The 16,491-nt window shown below is 51.4% G+C and overlaps 3 long non-coding RNA genes across 3 annotated transcripts in view; all 3 read left to right on the forward strand.

The window, feature by feature from the left end:
• Positions 1-1,313, forward strand: part of LOC115334055 — a 41,502-nt gene extending 40,189 nt beyond the window's left edge. The window contains exon 5 of the long non-coding RNA XR_003921021.1: positions 1,218-1,313. This is a non-coding gene — a long non-coding RNA (uncharacterized LOC115334055). The remainder of the gene's footprint in view (positions 1-1,217) is intronic.
• Positions 1,314-2,681: 1,368 nt separating this feature from the next.
• LOC115334057 lies at positions 2,682-4,143 on the forward strand. Its single transcript, XR_003921023.2, has 3 exons — positions 2,682-3,063; positions 3,899-3,904; positions 3,948-4,143. It is a non-coding gene; the product is annotated as an uncharacterized LOC115334057 (long non-coding RNA).
• Positions 4,144-11,854: 7,711 nt separating this feature from the next.
• LOC115334056 lies at positions 11,855-15,505 on the forward strand. The gene is made up of 3 exons (XR_003921022.1): positions 11,855-12,581; positions 13,681-13,778; positions 15,377-15,505. It is a non-coding gene; the product is annotated as an uncharacterized LOC115334056 (long non-coding RNA).
• The last annotated feature ends 986 nt before the right edge of the window (positions 15,506-16,491 follow it).

Raw genomic sequence — 16,491 nt, forward strand, 5'->3', positions numbered from 1 at the left:
AGTTTTCAAGAAGAACATTTTTTGTAGGCTGTGGAGTTCTTCCAAGAATTTTTCAATTTTTACAAATGAAAATATAGTCTCAACCAGATGCCAACTAAAATGCACTTACTTTATACCAGCTAGCCAAGGCACCGCACCACAAGCTCAGCAGTGCGACCTTTAAAATAGCCTTTCTAGAACAAGCTGGGAAGAACACTCTCTAAAAAGCCACAATTGCAGCTACTCTTATTACTCATAATATCCTTGATGGAGAGGAACTTAAAAATAATACTTAAGGAACTTAAGCTTCAACAGCCCCCAGTAGACTTAGTTTATGTGCAGTGCAAACTTCCTTCGTGGGATTATAGACTTGGGACTGTGATTATAGTGTTGATGATAATGTACATTTTCTAAATCATTACTTGCATAAGAATAAAATAAAATGAGTGAAGCCTTTGCTTCACTTTTCTTATGCAAATTAATGGATCAGTGATTGAGCCATTTGTTTCTAAAAGCAGATACACATTTCCATGTTTTCTCCACACATTTATTAAACTAACAAGTATTACATACATACATATGTAAAATGCGTTCGGACAATATATTTCAAATCAATAGAATACTTTGAGTCATCAGTCTAAATGGTGCTTTGTAGATGCATAATTATATATTACTTTCTGGGATTTTTATAATATTCCAAGCTGTGCTGAGCTACTATTTAATTGAAACTGCCACTTGGGATCCAACTTCTTTAGGCTTTGAGTATGGAAATATGAACCCTAATTTATATATTTTCATTAGTATTATGCCCGTAGCACATGGACATGTCTTGCAAGCGTTCCTGACCCAGCATCCATCTTCTGCTTGTAAAGCTGGCTTTGGGATGCAGAGCAGGATCGTGGCCGTATTGAAGTCAAATGACCAAAACAACAGTAAATTCAATTTGCTTTAGTAGAACCAGCGAAGACTTTGCACCAACAGTGTCAGGACACTTGAGTCTTGATTGAGCGGTATTTTTTCTACCTGTGAATTTTCTGTTCTTAAATTGATTCCAGTAAATATGTTGGGCTATGGGTAAAAATCGTCCTGCCTCTTCAGCTTCTTTAGGGTGGGAACAAGATACGTTTTCCTTAAACCCTTTATTTTTACTTTTTTTTCTATTCCTCTTGTTACCAAGCACATTGGTATTCAAATTTGTCACCTTATAAAGACGTGGTTCCCTCGGGTCCCCCCAACAGCAGCAGGGCATCGAAGGATTTGAGCTGCGATCTCCGAGCAGCCGCAAACTCCCTGCTTTAACCCAGCTCATTTCCACGCTAGACACAACTCGCTCAGCCCTACGATTCCTCGAGGTAATACTTGATTTCCAAAAGCTCGTGTTTCTGGCCGCTTAATCTCTTTTTTCAGTTTATTTTTGCCCTAAGAGGGGCTGTGTTGTGGTGGGGATGGTCCTGGCGGGAGCCCCCAGCCCGCTCTCCTCCTCGCCCAGCCCTCGGCTCCCGAGACCGGGGGGTAACGCCGGCTGCGGTGACGGGGACCGCTATTCCAGCGGGGCCTGATGGGGACCACCAATTTTGTTCTCACAGACGATGGCTGCTGGCTCCTCGAGCGCATTGTTCTGTGCTGGCAGGAACAATTTAGGGCATTGTCTTTACTCCAGAAAATTTCCTGTCTTCCCTTGATGAGGTACCCGGCTACAGAAAGTGCCTGTCTGCTCCCACAGCAGTGAATCTCGACACACACATATGGGGCTGGTGTCCTGGGGTGGGGTGGTTTAGGTTTTTTTGGTGTGTGTTTTTTTTTTAGGGTTGACTCAGGAAGCTTGCCCATACAAAATGAATGAATAAATAAATGATTTGCAGCTCTCAGGATAGCTGGAACACCTCCATGCTTTGGCCAGGGTTTGGAAAGTTGATGGGGAGATGGGACATTGAGCTGTGTCCTCCTTCGTCCCTGTTAAAACTCCCCCGAGCTTGGGGAAGCTGTGGGCATTTGGGAGAAGATGCCGGTGGTGACTCTGGGATCAGCCTGCGCTGGCACCTGGCCCCGTGTCCTCCGAGCGGGATGTCTGTATGAGCGGGACCAGGCTCTCCCAGTAAGGATTGGGGGACTGTGGGGGTGCTGTGGCAGTGGGCACTAGAGCTGGAGAGGAGAGGCTTTGTCTTTTTTGTGTGTGTTTGCCAAGACAGCCTGGAGGAGAAAACAAAGCAGGGAATCGAATAGAAAATCCAAATGTTTGGTGGCAGAGGGAAAGCTGGAGAATGGGGTGAAGGCAGCCTGGAAAATCATGGGGTGTTTTGTAGCCTGACAGGAGAGGCGGGGGGACAAGGTCTGGGGCAGCGCCGGGAGGATGGGAGGAGGCAGAGACCGTGGAAAGCAGCTGGGGAAGAAGCCTTCTGTGCAGGAAGCCGAAATGTTATTATTAGTGCTCAGTTTCCTGGACAAAAGATTCTTGTCTATTTAAATACTTCTGCTTCACGGAGCCGCAGTTCTCCAGACACAATAAAATTTGCCTTTTCTCCCTGGCGTTTTCATTTTCCGTTTGCAGCAGGTGGTTAAGGCTACTGTGTGCTGTCGAGTAAGTCATTCGCAGGCTGCTGCGTGGAGTCGCTTCGCTTGGGAAATGGGGAAAGGCAAGCCCTGGGGATGAGGGCTTTGCTTCTTGTGTCCCGGTGCATCTGCCAGTGGAGATGCTGCTCCTCCACAGCAGTATGAATGCTGCTGGTAGAGTGATTAAGATCTATCAGATTTGAATAAAAAGGGCAAAAGCATAAAAACTCATAAAAAAATTAAACGTCTAGATATAATCCCTTATCACCCATCTTATGAAACCTCCTTGGGCCATCCCCAGGCTTCCTTAGCCAAAGTGCTGACAATGGCAACGGCAGGTTTTATGCTCCAGCAGCAAGGTGCAGAATCTCACTGATGCCTAATAATCTTGGCTAATGGCTAATTTGCATTATTCTTTCCATCCAGGGATGCGCAAAGAATGCAAGGGGTTTGAAGTTGCTGTTGTGTGGGTAAGAGATCCAGTTTCTGTGAAAGGTGATGCACACACATGTGCTAGACCTGTCCTTTCGGTAGGTGAAGTGCTGTCATGGCCCTGGCGTCTCCACTTGCTCTTCTCTACATGCTTCAGCAGTTCAGGCAGATTGTTTTTCACAGAAATTCCAGATCATGTTGTGATAGCAGCTAGAAATACTTTTTCTCTCTGTGTTGAAATGTGAAAATCTTCCCCCAAATCATATCTGACAGTAACGGTATGAAATTTTCTTTGTAGAATCCTGATTTTTTTCCTATATTCAGGTATCTTGAGTTTAATATCAGATATATCCCTATAATGATAGAAATGGGACTTCTATTCCATAAAAAGATGGGAGTACCGCACTCTGCTGACTTCCTGATTATAATTGTTGCTTGTTCCAAGCACTGTAAGATTTTGAAAAATCAGCCTCCCTGAATGTACGACAAATATAAATATATATTTCTATTTAATTTTCCACAGAAGTGCAAATGTACTTAAAGCTCTCTAACCGTGGTGCCTTTGGACTCATGGTTGTCAGGAAGGACAGACAGGATGCACAGCTGCTAAACCACTAAAAGCACGTACCGTACATCTCAGCGTAGGCAGTGGGAAGGGTTTCTGTGTTGGGATTCTGGAAAACTGAATAATTCACTCATGGTGAATGAATAAATAAAGCCAACCTACAATCATGCCAGTTAGTGGGGTTTTTTTTTGTGTTTTTTTGTTTTTTTTTTTATTGTACAGCACCCTAGTTTTGAATTATAACAACAGCCATTCTTCAAATGATAAATACTTGGGCATGAGCTGTCAGTGTTATATGGGAGTGAATTTGGTTTGGTGATTTTTTTCAGGGTAGGTAAAGCCACAGCTGTATATGGCCTTAAGCCACACCAGTGATGTGTCAGCCCCAACAAGCGTAATTAATAATTCTTTTTCATAGCAGTCTGCGCTGCTCTGTGCTGGATCCATGATTCTGCAGCGGGCTCCATCCAATGTCCTCGGCATCGCTCCCAGGCCCCCCAGAGCTCAGCGCAGGGCAGTGGTCCTGCTCCCAGCAAGGCTCGACCTCCTCTCTCCGTGGGTGAGCTAATTACTCTGCCTCCCTGCTCCGGCAGTGACAGCAGCAGGATGCTTTGCCAGCAGGTAAAGGAGTCATTTTGAATACGGGAGTGTTTTAAATGTTTTGAGTATGTGAGTGCTGAGGGCAACAGAGGAAGGCGATGTCTGTTATCAGACCCGATGACAGAGCCGGTGAAACGGAGGAGGTTTCAGCGGCCAGGCTTTCAGCGGGTCCCTGGTTTCGGTCTGGCTGGAAGCTCACAAGCACTCAGTCTCCCGGCCAAGGAACGCCGCCTCCGGGCCCTTATCTCTCAGGAAAGCGCAGTAGTTAAAGGTTTTTCTGTGCAGCTTTGTAGTTTTTCTAACACTTGTCAGGCAGGGCTCTGGCACACTCTGGTTTTCGTCCCGGTGCAGCTGAGCTCGCACGGTCGGGGCGATGCGAACGTGCAGCCGCCTCGGTGAGCTGTGAGCTGTGCCTCTGTCCCCTCGCCCTTGGGAGGTGACGGGCTGCCATGACTGCTTGTCTTGGGGCAAGGACAGGCATCCGGGGACCCCTGCCAGCCTTGTTCAGCTGTGGATAAAAAAAAGTGGCACGCTCAGTATAGCCGAGAACATTTCCAGCGGCAGCAGAAGAGACAGGCTGAGTGGAAGCACGTGGTTCTGAGGAAGAGGTGCCCCAGCTCTAACGTCCCATCCATCCCTTGATGGGCTGAAGGGACATTAGAAAACTCGTGACGTGCAAATGCAGCCATCCCCTGGAGGTACCGTCCAGAGTAGGGATGGGGAAGGAGCTTGGCAGTTCGCACCTGAATGCGCGTTTCATCTGCAAGTGCGGTTTTTACTAGTGTGAGATGGTTTCAGGTCCCTCAAAAGTGTAATTTTCCTTGCCAGTGTATTGCTAATTGTTCCTGGTGGCACAAATGAGCACCACAAGCAGCGGTGTCTGGAGGCAGGAATCTGGGGAGCTGTTTGTAAGCTGGCATAATTATATCCTTTGCTGTGTGTAAGGATAGCCGAAGTCAGCAGGTATTGAGCGTAGGTGAATGCATTCACGTGGAAGCCCATGTGCAGATCCACAGCGTTAAATAATTGTGGCTCACTAGGTTGTCTCTGAAAGGTTTTACGGTTCAGAAATAAGAAGTCAAAGTAACGGGTATTTTCTTACTTATCCATACTGCAGGCATCATTAGGGATTTCATTTTGCCTTGCATCAGGGTTTGTATAGAAGTTTCTGCAAAACGTAAAACCTTTGGTAAAAGTAGCCTTAAACATCTGCAAAATCTGGTAACAAATGAAAACTTCCCCATGCTCTCCTCTCCTTCCTTTTAACCTCGCTGTGCAATTCTAGACAGGAGCGTTTTCGGGGGAGGGAGCCTGTGCAAAGTTGGGGGTGCAATCCACCTTTCCACAGCTCCAACCTCCCTGCATCCTGCCAGGAATCGCCAGGCAGTCTGCTTTCCCCCGTTGTGCCTACAGCAGAGAGCGCAGCTATAGGAGGGCTATTCATCCGGTACCCCTCTTCCCAAATAAGCCTCCAGAGTACTGAGTCTTAACACCAAAAGAGTTCACTCTAAACTATGCCTCAGCTTCCAAGTAAATAGCGAGTGATAATAACATCCTGCTATCTCCTGTGAAGTGCTCAGAGAAACAGGGATAAAAGCATCTGCAAGTGTAAAGTATCATTTCTGGGCAGCTCCCGCTTCCTCCTCCACTGCCTGTGCCGTGTCGGGCACTTCTCAGTTAAAGGCTGCAAATAACCTCCAGAGCTTCTCCAAGCAGAAACAAGAAATGCTTTGCTAGAAAAGATAGCCCTTCGTGCATTTTTTCTGTTTTTGTGATATTCACATGTGAGCCAAGGCCTGTGATTTGGCAGGAATCTTGCCTGGAGGGCTGCAAAATTGAATGTGGAAATGCTCAGGAAGCATTGCATAAACCCGACTTTTTGCTGTTGCTGTACAAAGAGCCTCGAGCTGAAGCTCTGGGATTCCCGGCTGCTGCTGTGCCCCAGCCTCAGAGAAAACAGCATTTTCTCCAGTGTCTCCTTTGCCTTTTCATTTAGCAATTTGTCTGCTTGCTGTCCTCCTCCGCAGTTTCCTCTCCCCTCGCCTTGCAAAGCGGTGGCCGGGTACCGTTGCAGGAGGGACAGAGCTCCCGGGGACGGCGTGGGGAGAGACAGCCTCAGCACACCCGTGGACAGTGAATGGTGGTTTTCCTTGCTTTTATCCTGAGCCATTTGTTGGGTTGTGTGGTTGACAGGCTTCCGTGCACATCAGGGGGACAAGCAAGACATCCTGCTTCTTTAGTTAGCTTTCTTTTCTCTTTTTCCCCTTTTTTCTCTCTGAAATTTAGGATATATCTTAATGTTCTTCCAGCTGCCCAGGCCAATCTCCAGTCAGACACTGGAAACCCTCATTTCCCCTCCTCTTTATGCTTTTATGCCTGCTGACGGTGCAGATGCCTGATTTGGGGGCAATTACTCAACAAGCGAGAATGACTTGGCTTTCTTTTATTTTATTTTTGTTATTCGTAAGGGTAAGTGGAGCCGAGCCAATATCCGGCTGGACAATCCTCCCCTTCCTTGAGCCCTGGCGAGGTTTAGATCCACAGCTCGCTGGTGCTGAGCCCCGTTTCAAACACGGGCCAGGTGAAAACCGCAGCTCTGTATCTCCCCGACACAGTTTGGGCCTCTTTTAGTGCCTTTGCTCTGTGTGAGGGATGAACGGTGACTGCTGCTTGGTGCAGAGGCAGAAGGGAACTGGACTAACACTCATAAGCATGGTGTTTTTCCTGGTGTGATCCAAGACTTCCTCCAGTCTGCTGTCTGAATACTGTGCCGTTCACTGGAATAAAATGAGGGTATAGAATTACTACTTCTTCCTTTTTTTTTTTTCCCCCCCTTTTCTCTTTTTTCCTTTTTTTTTTTTTTTTTTCTGGAAAGGGCATGCTTTTACCTCTCTGCACTTTTCATTTCCTGGGGATGCTGAACTAGCTCATGCCAGAACTTGCCCGTGGTAGTAGGAGCCCAAGGAATAAGGGACTTTGTTTGCGCTTCAGGCCAGCTCTGCCTCTTACCGCTCCAGGGGAGCTGGTGGCCATGGGGACAGCAGTGGTTCCTAGGTGACTGTGGAGTGCATGTTAGCCCTGGTGATATGCTGAACTGCTCAAGCAAATCATCTTAAAATAGGCTTCATATGTGATGCAGAAGGACCCAAGCAAAACACAGAACCCAGCCAAACCCAAATTTATGCTTGTGGTTACTGAAGCTTGTGAGATCAATTTTTTGTTTACTTAAAACTGATTTCAAAGAGTTTTTTTTTTTTTTTCTTTTAATTCTCACTCTTGATCCTCGGGCTGGGGGATGGTCGTGGCGGTGATGGTGGCTCAGCACCGCTCCAGCTGGGGCCGAGCATCCTGCTGTCACCTCCTGGGCAGGCAGAGGGGCAGGCACTGTCCTGGGCAGTGTGCCCTGGCACCCGGGGAGCTGTGGTCACTGCCCACCGCTGCAGCCGAGCCGGCAGCAGGCTGTGCCCCCCGGGAGGTGGAACGACGGCAGGCAAAACCACAGGGTCCTTCTGAAAAAGTAACGGTGCTTTGGAGTCACTGACCTTCCATGAGGTCACCAGCAAAGGAGCTTCTCATGTGAAACAACCCGTGCTTAGTTTGGATCCAAAGTATTGGGGGAAAAATAGAGCCAACTGACCTTAACTCGAACTGCGGGACCTCTGCACTGTGGAAGTGTTTCAGTGCCGGTGTTTTGTCCTTATCCCTCCCTGCGACAGGGAGAGGAAAACTTCTCCAGTTCACAGCGTTGGAGCGTCTGTCCCATGATTATGCTGAACCCCTGTGGTGGGTCATGGATGGGCTTTTCTCCAAAGTCCTGGACTGGGATGCCAAACGCTGGCTCATGCTTCCTCCGAAATGTCCTACAAAGGCACTGCAGAACACAGGCAAAACCAGCTGGTGGGTAGAAAAATGCCTCTTTCTGGATTAAGCTGTGCGTGTAAACACTCTGTCCCAAAACACACAGAATTAGGGTGCTGGTGAACACGGTTACACCCTGCAGAATAGGACCTTCAGTTACTGCTCCATTGGCGCACCCCAGCAATCACCCAGGGCATCCTGAGCGATTCTCTTATTTTCATGAAAACATGGAAAAGTAGATCTGAGCAGAGCTTTTTTTCATTTCAAACTTTTGAAAAGACTGAAGATAGCAAGTGTTAAAAGCACCAGTTTAGTTAAAAAAAAAAAAAAAATTTAAAAAAGAAAAAAAAAAAGCCAACAAACAAACCCCCCCCCCCCCCCCGATCCCCATAAAGCCTCTGCAGAGCTGGCAGAAGCCAGAGCCCAATAATAGCAGCGATGGCTGCTGTCATCCCACATATGTTGGGTTTACCCCAGCAGGATGGGAAAGCCTAGAAAGTCGCATACTGACATATTTCAGGACAAACCATATAGAAAATAAACATGTGGGATAAATGAAGGGCAGGCAGGAAGCAATGGTTTCCCAGGACAGAAACCAGAGGTGATGCTAGTCGCAGCCCCCCGGCCGGGGCAGGGAAGCGCCCACCTATTTTATTTTTTTCAGGAATCCCTGGCAGCGAGCTGTGTGGCCCCCATTTCAGCTGAGAATTGCCTGCAGCCCTCGGCGTTTTAACTGGCCTAATCCCTGCGGGGCTGGAGCCAGCAGCTTTGCTGCTGGCCAGAACCCATCGTCCCTTTTAGCAGTGATGTGGTGAGCACACGCCGATGCCAAGCCCAGATGGAGTTGTTCCCTGTGCAGATTCCTTCCTCTGGGTCCCTCTCTTTCTTCTTTTCTTCTTCCTTTTGACACTTACTTATTTGCAGATTTGTCAGAGTTAAAGGGTTGCGTCCCGGTGGCAGTTTGTGTTGGCCCCATAGATAAATGCCAGCTTTGCCTGGAGCTGCCGGACGCATGGAAATGGCACCAGTGAGACAGCAAGAGTTTCTAAACAGGCTTAATTAAATCTGAGCAACACTCTCTTGTGCGGGCTGCTCGCTCCCTCCTGTCCCTGAAAAGCACTGCAAGAAAGCTCGGTTTTCTTGTTGTCAAGCTGGCCTCATTTGAGCAGGGCTGCTCTGGGTACCTGCGCCCCTGGGGTGGGACGAGGACCGTGCCGGGGGGACGGGACCTGCGCGGCAGCGGACCCCTCCGTGCGAGCCGGAGGCAGCCCGGGCTGGGGGTTCAGCGCTGGCAGCTTGGGGAAAGAAAATTGAATTCGTGCTTGTGAATGAAAATGGCTTTGGGTGAAAATCCTGGAGAGGCCAGGGGTGGACAGTGCTGTTGCTGTCGCATCGTTTGTCTGTGCAGAACCTCGGTGCTGCCGACAGAGTTATTGTGTGCTGCCTCGTTGCTTTTGGATGATGCTGAGGCACCAGAGTGGGGCAGAAGCAACTCTCCAGGGTGGCTTTTAACTCTTTTTTGGGGGTGTCATTTCTGGGTTGGTCGCAGGGGGAGGTTTGCTGGAAGAGGTGGGCAGTGGGGCTGGAGCTGTGGGGTGCGGGAGCCTGCGGTGGGCAGCGCTGGGCACCGGGGCCCTCGGTATGCGGGCAGCGGGGAAGCGAGCCATGAGGTGCAACCAGAAAAAGTATTTTACTGATGTAAAAAAAGTGAGGGCTAAAACCTGCTGTTCAGTGTGGAAGTAGAAAAGAAGGCTTTGAAGGGTTCGGAGCAATGGGTCGGAGCAGCCCCTGGCTGGGGGAGCAGGATGATCCATGAAGCTGTGGTGCACACGCTGGTATCCACAGCACGTGCACAAAATAAATTAAGGTGTGTAACGCATTAAGAGGGAAGAAGGTATGTTATAGAAACACAGCCCCAGAGCCTATAGGACTAATTGCCTGGGCAGGCTGGAGGAGCGGATGGCGTTTAAGAGCTGTGGGGACCTTCCTCTGCTCTTTGGTGGAGACAGTGTTAATCGGCCGGGCTTAGCTGCGTGCGGCGGATGTCAGGGAGGGACAGGGGGGCTGTTAAGCATGAGGAAATTGCTTGCTGTCTAGATGGGCTTAACACAATATAAACGACATGTTATGCACAGAAAGTTGAAGCCTGAAATGGTGAAAGAGTTGGAGTTATCCAGCGCGGCAACGTGGACATGAGCGGAGGGTGATGTTTTTCCTGCACGATGTTGCTTGGAGCTAATACCGAAGCACAGTGTCCGTGCACCGGCCTTTTCCTTCGGACAGAAAGGCATCTGCAACCTTTCAGAGCCCGCGAGATGGTTGTGTTGCTTTTCCCTTCCTGCTACTTTGTCACCATCCTTTTTTCCATAACAAGATTTCAGAATGGAAGAAACCATCTAGAAAGGAGCCTGGGAGCAGAGACGACCCAAGCCTGGCTTTCTTGGGGGTCCAGCTCTGTCCATCACGCCGCTCTGCTCGGCCAGGCGATGCGTGCTGCCTCCCTCTCTCCCTCCCTCCCTCTTTACCTGGGCCACGCTGAGCACCGTTGTGGCTGACATCTGCTTGTATATGGGGAATGTTTCCCAGTTCCTGAACTGGGAGGCAGGACTGCAGCGTCTTTGCTCTCCCCTTGGCAGCCCCCAGCCTTGCTCAGCTGGGGGTTGTGAACCGTCCCCGTTAATGTGTTTCTAGCTGTGCCGTCTATTGGTTTGTTCTCTGCAAAAAGCACCCTGCAAAACTTCCCATTCCTAAATTTCTCTTCTTGCTCCCGTTGGATTACACCTGGCATATGGAGGAATCTGCATGGGGAAACCCGAGTTGCCTGTACGCATTTTCCTTCTCTTCAGAGTGTTGATATGGGCAGGCATGGTAAGGGTGGAGTCTGCCTTCCTTAAGGAAGCCCTTCTCAAGCTCTTGCTTAGAAAGGTTGTTTGGCTAGAAAAAAATATGATTTTTTTTTTTGGGGGGGGGGGGGGGGGGGAGTTGGGGAAAACCTGTCCAGACTCTGAGTAAAATTGGTAAAAAGGTATTTTAATTATAATTCATTACTGTAGTGTCTTGTTTTGGAATTGCACCTTTGGATAGCATGCATCTCACCAAAGATGCTGTAATAGGGCCCCACAGCCTTCCTGTTGGCTTTCATTTAGTTTAGAAGAGTAATTAAAAGAAGGTAAAAAAAGAAGCAGCAGGATTATTGACTCTCTTTACAAAAGTAAAGGGTTTAGGCCAAACCTACTGCTATGAAAATAAACAGAATTTCATTTTTTTGTTGCAAGTTCTTCCCATATATTGAATTTCCGTGCTTGGTGACAAGGATGGATCTGCCTGAGTGAGCAGCGATTGGATTCAGATGGGTTTGAGTTGCGATTCGTTTTGCTTTGGAAAGCTGGAACTGTCCTTGGAGAGGAGGGTTTGGACCTGAGCTTGGGGCCTTATTCTCTGAAGAGTGAAAACCTTGCAGCCTGATTTATCTGAGTTGTTAGCTTTTCATGGCTGTGCCTGGAAATTATTTTCCTCCTTTATTTATCCTGTGCTTAAGGTGTGTTTTTAATACATGCAACAAGCTGGCAACTGCAGTTGTCCTTCAAAAGGCTTGACTTGTGTGCGCCAGCATTTGCGTGTAGATCTGGACACGGGCTCTTATCCAACAGGTACGTTTTTCTCCAGATTACCTCCCTAATCTCTCCAGAGAAACACTTCCCGCGGCTGCCGACATGGCGCCGGCCGGGGGAGCCGAGCTGCCCGCCGGGAACCCCTCGGACTTTGCCCACCGGCAGCAGGACCGGTTGTGGCACCGGGGGGATGCAACAGCGTGGCACGGTCCCCTGCCCGGGGCATCGGCGGTGCCTCTCCGGGGGACCCGGCGGCGTTTCGGCACAGGCGGCGTGGGAGCAGGAGGGAGCACGTGGCACGGCCGCGGTGGTCCCGAGCGCAGGCGGTCCCAGCGAGGGGAAGGCAGCCCCCACGCTTAGGCTGCTCCCCCCAGTTGCGCTCTCTATCTCACTCCCCTGCATTTCCCAGTTACGGTTGGCAGCTAGCGTCGGCGCAGGCACGGCAAAGCCCACGGTAAACACCGTGTACGGAGCACGAGCCGTAAACTGAGACTCATTTGGCACTGAGTTCAGTCATAAAGGATAAATGTGCTTTATGGCCACATTCAGGATGTAGCTGTAATGGCTAAATAAAACCATACCCCAAGTGATGGAAGCTGTCAGCTACGGCCCCGGGGAATCGGGTTTTCATGCAAGAAAACGGTGACTATTGCAAGTCACAGAAAAAGGGAAAAGGACTGAATGACCGGAGTGCGGAGAGAAGCAGAGGAAGGTGGGCGTGCTGGGGAGGGACATTCGTGGCGAGATGAAATCAGCAGCGAGGAGCCCCTGCGTTTATCAATAACCGTGGCATTTCCTCTGTGTCGCAGGTGACTACTCAGGTCCGTGGCCGAAGAGAGGAAGGCATGAGCTCCGCGGTTGCTCCGGGTCTGGCAGAGCCGGCTGTGCCGGGCCGGGACGCAGGATCAGGCCACGCTGGTTCCTTGAGGCTGGAGCCTGGGCGCTCTGGGAACACCAAAGCCCCGAGCAATGAGTGTGTGTGGCAGGTAGGACACAGGGGCTCGTTCCTTCTGCCAGGGCACTGGTATCTCACTGGTGTCACCTCGAGAGGTATTTAGCTCCTTTTTGCAGTGGGGGAACTGAGGCACGTGGTGGCTCCTGAGGCTGGGTGCGTTTTGGGAATGGCAATAGATCCAGCACCTGAGCCGGACTGCCTGCTGCTCTTCGTATGCTGGCATTGCGGCTCCTCTGAGTCGGCTCCTTGGCCTCAGGGGTCCCGGACAGGGGAAGCGAGGAAGGAGCCTGCTGCCAGCAGCCTCGGTGGACCCAAGACGTTTTTCTAATAACATCCAGATGGATCCACAGAAATTGTTAGCATCTCAGAAGAAAAAAAGAAAGAACATCAGCTGCAGGATAAATGCAATTTGAATGGTTTAGGAAGGGCAGCCTGGAGGAGAAGCCCACTGCCAGGGCTCCCCAGATGCCACGGATGCATCTGAAATAGCAAATGCGGTGGTGTGAGCTCTGCTTCCCCAGGAGCCCTGCACAGGCATGGCCGGGAGCAGCGTCCTGCCCAGCAGTGCTGTAACAGAGCCTTTCCTTCCAGAATTAGGCCAACATTTGCTAATTTGAATCTAGAAATCCCTTTTATTTATGAGGCACATTGCAGAGGTCGGCTCTTCTGGTACGTGTGGGTGCGGGTGCCCACCTGCCCTCCTTCCCAGCTCCTGTCCTGCAAAAGGAGGAAATCTATGTTGAGATAATTTCTGCAGAGAAATCAGTAGGTTTGGGGTGGTGGGGAGTGGTTTGAGCTTGTCCCGAGCGTACCCACCACCCAGGACCCCCTGCCGTGGGGCTGCGCGGGGCAGAGGCGAGCCCTGGCAGTGGGGGTGGGAGGTGTTTTGGTGGTCATCATGCGCACCAGGGTTGTGTTTGGTGGTGACAGCAGATAGTCCCAGGGGAAAAGACTCGGGGGCGAAGACGGGGTGAAGATGCTCCGTGTCTTGGGTGATAAATGCATCGTGGCCAGCTCCGGAAACGGAGCAGGGGAGGATGTGAGCGACGGAGGATTCATATCCCGGAAACACCGCAGTGTAACGGCTCGGGAATTCAGCATGATAAATGCATTTGCCTGTACTGTTGCAGACAATCTGCTTAATGTGGGAAGCAGAGTTTCCTGCAGCACCGATTTAGTGGAGAAGGGAAAACCCTGAGAGCCAGGAACAGCCGGGAGAATTAAGCAGGTAAACCCATTACCAGTGACCACCTCTTTGTGTGGGGATTACACCGAGGTTTAAGCTGCAGCTTCCTGATGCTCAGTGTCTCGGGAGAAGCGAGTGCTGTGAGCAAGGGCCTCTCCCTCCTCTTGAGGGGCTCGACCCGAGAGCTGGGATTAGCGGTTGCCACAAGCCGCCCTCACTAGCCAGAACAAATTGCTGCACGTGCTTAGAAACAGCCCAACCTGCGCAAACTGTGGCAATGCTCCGAGGCGGAGGTTTGCCAGACCTTGCTCTTGCAAATTCCCCCATTCTTCCTAATGTGGCCTTCACTGTGGAATTCTCTCCTCTTTAATTAACTGATTTACACTGTCCCAGTACCCTGACCAGAGGTTTACACCAAGTCCCTCCATAGCTCGGGAGTGCTGCTCTAAAAACGGGAGTCACGGCACACATGGGAATAGATCTGCTGTCCCAAGAGCTTATTTCGGTTGGCACGTCATGAAATGGTTTGGCACGACCCATGGTACCTGCACACAAGGAAGGCTGAGGATGGTGGGGAGAGAGGTCTGGGGTGCAGTGGGGGGGTGCTGGGGATGGGGTGCGTGGAGGGTGGGGGGCACGGGCAGCGCTGCTGCACCCCGGTGCCAGGGAGAGCTGCAGGCATGAGCATCACCAAGAGCCAGGCTCGGGCTATGGCTGCGGCGGTCCCTCGGTCCTTGCCGGAGCCTCCGAGGGGACGATGCTCCATGGCATCGTGGTGTCCTGCAGCCCTGGCCGCCCACCACCGCGCCGTCCCACGGCTCCCGCAGCCTCGCCCGACCCAAGACGTGTGTGTCCTCCGGCAGCCTTTCCAAAATGCCAACCACAGGAAAGCAGCAGAAACCCAAGCTTTCCTTTTGCTTGGATTCCCATCAGTTCCCAGAGCTTAATAACAGATTATTTCAGGCTTCCTTGCTTCAGTTGTTTTGGCTTTTCGGGCCGGGGCTGAGCGCTGTCTCATGGGCAAAGCAGCCCTCGGGGTTAGAGGAAGAGGAAGGAGAAGCCACTTTGCGGGATGAGAGTTCTGCCTGGGATCAAACCCTCCCTCCAGGCTGGCCGGGAGCGTAACCCCTCTCTCCCCTTCCCGCTCCCCACGGGGGTCCCTTGCCAGCCCTCGTCCCATGGGGGGGTAGGGGGCTGCAGCGGGGGTTTCCCGCGGTGGGAGCAGCACCCCGAGGTACCCTCACCCCGGGGGATGCGGGGCAGAGAGCCAGCGCTCCCCCCCCCGCTTCCCGGGCCCCTTTAAGCTCCCTCTGGCTCCATTTGTCAGACAGATGCCGATCCAGATGTTGGCGCTTCGGTGTCTGCCCGCTGGCACCGGCACTGCGGGGTTGGGGGGGGGGGTGCCCCGGCTCCCTCCCGGTCCCCGTCCCCCCGCTCGGTCCCCGGCAGAGCGACGCCTCCGCATCGCCATCTCCTGGGCATCCCGCGACATGGGGACACCGAAGGCGGTTTGTTTGGCAGAGGGAAAAGCCTAATTCCTCTGCGCCTGGCCCCGAGCAATTTGCTTTTTTCTGTTCTTTATGTTTTGGTGCACACCCCCCCCCCCCCCCCCGCAGCTTGTCCTTGCCTATTCCTGCCAGATCCCGCTGGAAAACCGAAGACGAAAGAGAAGCAGCCCTGCCGCTCGCCTTGGCCACGCTTCCTCGGCCAAAGATGCCGAACCGTCCCCGATAACGGGTGCGCTGGGCCAGTCCTGCTCTCCTCCGGACCCACTGCTGGGTGCTGCAGCTGGTTCCAGGGGCTGTGCGGGGTGGGTTGCATGCTGCGGGCTGGGAGCTCGCGCAGCCCTTCTGCGGACCCTCGGTCCTTGGGGTCCCACGCTGCCGCGGGCCCGTGCTGTAACAAGCTCAAGGAGTGCCATGAAGACAGTGGTTCAGCTGTCAAAAAAGGTCTGGCACCTACGGGAATAATGTCCCCAAAGAGCAGGCAGCAGTGGGCAGGACGCCTGCCTTGCCTTTAAAGGGAGCTCCTGATGGACTGAAGGACCACTAGTCCATCTGTCCTGCGAAGCAGAGGTGTCACCACCCTCTAGCATACCTCGCAGCCAAACCTGGCTGTGCCGCCCAGCCCTACCCAGCTTTTACCTTTCTTGGGCCTTTTCATGTCATACATGCAGAGCATATGGAGCCGTTAGGCCCAGATTTACATTCTTCCCTAATGAGTGGCAGCATGTCAGAGAATTGTTTATGTAATGTAAAGTGCGATATTTTTAAAAAATAGCTTCAGTTCTCCTAGTGCAATAGTTTGTGTGACTTTTCATGCCCTTCTTCCTGGCGCAGGATAAACAGTTAACAGGAACTAGCAGTCGGGTTTTAAATCTCCGCAGAGGACTCCTGAGCCAAACAGAAGGAGGGAGCGGACAAGATTCAGAGAGCTCTGCAGCCTGGGGCTCTGCCTGGCATGTTGTCGAGGTTGCGGTCTGTTAAGATGTCTGCAGATTTTTAGATTTAGCTGACGAACTCCTGCGCTGCACAGCCTGGCCGGGATCCGTGGCCCTTTATTGCTCTTCCCGTGTCTGAGACCTTCTGGATTGGGTAATTGTGGAAGAAATGAGTTTATCAGGGATGCCCTCAGCCCAAGAGGTTTGACAGGCACGGAGGCAAAAATATGGCTTTGGAGAGCCCTGGTAAAGTTGTGTGTGTGGATGCCACAGAGCTCAGCACTAGGAGAAGGGGTTGTGGGATCACATAGGACC

Source organism: Aquila chrysaetos, chromosome 22 (genome assembly GCF_900496995.4).
Source record: "Aquila chrysaetos chrysaetos chromosome 22, bAquChr1.4, whole genome shotgun sequence".
Lineage (NCBI taxonomy): Eukaryota > Metazoa > Chordata > Aves > Accipitriformes > Accipitridae > Aquila > Aquila chrysaetos.